Source organism: Mandrillus leucophaeus, unplaced genomic scaffold, assembly GCF_000951045.1.
Source record: "Mandrillus leucophaeus isolate KB7577 unplaced genomic scaffold, Mleu.le_1.0 Scaffold243, whole genome shotgun sequence".
Taxonomy (NCBI): domain Eukaryota; kingdom Metazoa; phylum Chordata; class Mammalia; order Primates; family Cercopithecidae; genus Mandrillus; species Mandrillus leucophaeus.
Window position 1 is genome coordinate 2,797,202 of NW_012102510.1, and position 3,280 is coordinate 2,800,481.

Consider the following 3,280-nt stretch of genomic DNA (forward strand, 5'->3'; position numbering starts at 1 on the left):
TTTTTTTTTTTTTTTTTTAAGAGAGAGTCTTACTCTGTCTCTCAGGCTGGAGGCTGGAGTGCCATGGCACAATGTCGTCTCAACGCAACCTCCACCTCATGGCTTCAAGCAATTCTTCTGCCTTTGCCTCCCGAGTAGCTGGGATTACAGGCTCGTGCCACCACACCCAGCTAATTTTTGTATTTTTGTTTTTTTTCAGACGAAGTCTCACTCTTGTTGCCCAGGCTGGAGTGCAATGGCGCGATCTCAGTTCACTGCAGCCCCTGCCTCCCAGGCCCAAGCGATTCTCCTGCCTCAGCCTCCTGAGTAGCTGGGATTACAGGCGCCCACTACTTTTTGTATTTTTAGTAGAGACAGGCTTTCACCATGTTGGCCAGGCTGGTCTTGAACTCATGACCTCAGGTGATCCACCCGCCTCAGCCTCCCAAAGTGCTGGGATTACAGGTGTGAGCCACCACGTCTGGCCTATTCCTTCTGTTTCTCTCTATTTGTCACTGATTTCTACCCACACACTGTTCTGGTCCAGGTTGCTGGCAGCAATATTGATCTAGCAAATGCCTCCCCGTTGGTCTTTTCCCATTCATATAGCATATGGTTATATTGGTACTGAACTCATGGGGTATCTCAACCACTAGACAGTGCATCTGGATTCACTGTCAACCCCAATTTTGTCAGATGGGGTGAAGGCACAATCTATCTCATTAGGCCCATAGGAATTTTGGCATATATATTTTTTAAAGTATAGTTACAGATTCTTGCTGAGGATCATATCTACTTCCAGCACCCACAGTTGTAGCCCTGGTCCTGGAACCATTGCAACAAGCAGTAAGAAAGAAAGTTTAGGTAATATAGGGGAGAATTGTATAGTCATATTAGCATCTTCCCCCATCACCTTTACACCTCATCTCTCAGAAAAGTGGAGGAATCTCGGAATCTATCTAACAAGAATGTTCCATTGATTCTGCTCATGTTGACTGTGAGCACAGACTTGGGAAGGTGTGTAAGCCAGCTCTTTAGGCCCATGTCTCCTCTCTCTCTCTCTCTTTTTTTTTGAGTTAGGGTCTGGATCTGTTGCCCAGGCTGCAGTGCAGTGGTGTGACCTTGGCTCACTGCAGCCTCAACCTCCAGGGCTGAAGCCATCCTCCCACTTCAGCCTCCTGAGTAGCCGGGACTACAGGCGTACACCATCATGCTTAGTTAATTTTTGTATTTTTCGGTAGAGATGTGGTCTCCCTATGTTGCCCAGGCTGGCCTCAGATTCTTGAGCTCAAGTGATCCTCCCGCCTTAGCCTCCCAAAGTGTTGGTATTAGGCGTGAGCCATGTCGACCACTTTCTGTTCTCTCTCTCTCTTTTTTTGAGATAGGGTCTTGCTCTGTCACCCAGGCTGGAGTGCAGTAGCGCAATTTCGGCTCACCATAACCTCTGCCTCCCGGGTTCCAGTGATTCTCGTGCCTCAGCCTCCCAAGTAGCTGGGACTGTAGTTGCACACCACCACACTCAGCTAATTTTTATATTTTTAGTTGAGACTGTTTTGCCATGTTGGTCAGGCTAGTCTTGAACTCCTGACCTCAGGTGATCTGCCTGCCTTGGCCTCCCAAAGTGCTGGGATTACAGGCATGAGCCACTCTCTCTCTCTCTCTCTCTCTCTCTCTCATTATTATTATTATTTTAGAGACAGGATCTAGCTATGTTGCCAAGGCTCATCTCAAACTCTTGGGCTCAAGGGATCCTCCCAAGTCGGTCTCCCAAAGTGCTGGGATTATAGGCATGAGCTACTGCACCCAGCCTTTGACAAATGTTTCAATTGTCCGTTCCAATTCTGTGCCAAACTACAGCTCTGAGGATGATATGCAATATAATATGTCCATTTGATGTTTTATCTGTTTGCCCATTGTTGGATACTATGTGCTGTAAGGTGTGTTCCTTGATCTGAAGAAATGTAACATGGCAGTCTAAATTGGTATAGTATCTTCTGTTTCTTTTCTTTCTTTTTCAAGACAGAGCCTTGCTCTGTAACCAAGGTAGAGAGCAGTGGTGCTATCAGGGCTCACTGCAGCCTCAACCTCCTGGGCTCAGGTGATTCTCCTGCCTCAGCCACCTGAGTAGCTGGGACTACAGGCATGTGCCGCCATGCCTGGCTAATTTTTTTGTATTTTTTGTAGAGATGGATTCTCCCTATGTTCTCCAGGCTGGTCTTGAACTCCTGGCCTAAAGCGGTCCTCCCATCTCGGCCTCCCAAAGTGCTGGGACTACAGGCACGAGACCCTGTGCTCAGTCATGAGAGCTGTTCCTAGGGTGCCATCCTTGTGGCAGTAGGAGCTGTCAGTTCCTCTGGTGGTTTCAAAGTTGGCTGTAGAGGAAATGCTGAATACGATGAGTACTGCCTTGCAATCCTCCAGTAGCATGTTCTCGTATAAACTGTTTCCATTATATTATGGAACTCTTCTGGGCATTGCCTTCTTTATTAGAATGTTTCTCTGACATCACCTAGGACATTATGGGTATTTCAGGTTTCAAGATTATTTTATATCTTTCATTCACAAAAAAATCACCATACCACCACATCTGGAAATTCTCTGATCCAAAACCTCAGCCATTGCTGTTGGGTAGCACTCACGGGCTTTTGCCACAATCTCCAGTCTCTATAAATACAAGTTGCAGACATTTTCAAAATCATGTCTGCATGTGGATCTTATATAAGTGCTCAAAAGCATCAAGAGAGCTTCTGCTCTTTGCAATTCAGACATAGCCTGCTTAAATGTGGACTTCTTTTGTGTTGTTTAATGGAGGGAAGCTAGCAATATTCTCAGATGTGGAACATGCATCCTGCAAATGACAAGTAACCTGATTAGGTACTGTGTTTCTCGCGTAGTACCAGGGGTAGTAGGCAGTGACAGCAGTTCATTGTTTTGTTGGTTGGGGAATGTTAGGGGTGGATCCTGCCCAGGTTATTCCTAAGAATTTCACCATTTGAGTGGTACATTTTTGTTGCATTTATCAACCACCTCTGTTGGTCATGTATGTCACTATTGTATATAAATCAGTCCTAGCTTGCTCTTCAGTTTTTTGTTTTTTGAGACAGGATCTCACTATGTTGCCCAGGCCAGAGTGCAGTGGCACAATCACAGTTCACTAAGGCATCCACCTCCCTGCCGCAAGCGAACCTCACACCTCAGCCTCCCAGGTAGCTAGGACCACAGGTGTGCACCACCACACCCACTAAATTTTTTATATTTGAAGAGATAGGGTCTCACTATGTTGCTGATCTTGAACTCCTGG

At 46.2% G+C, this 3,280-nt stretch overlaps 1 protein-coding gene across 1 annotated transcript in view; it reads left to right on the forward strand.

The window, feature by feature from the left end:
- The window catches only part of ZNF157 (zinc finger protein 157), a 50,582-nt gene that overhangs the window by 32,148 nt on the left and 15,154 nt on the right, over positions 1-3,280 (forward strand). The window lies entirely within an intron of this gene.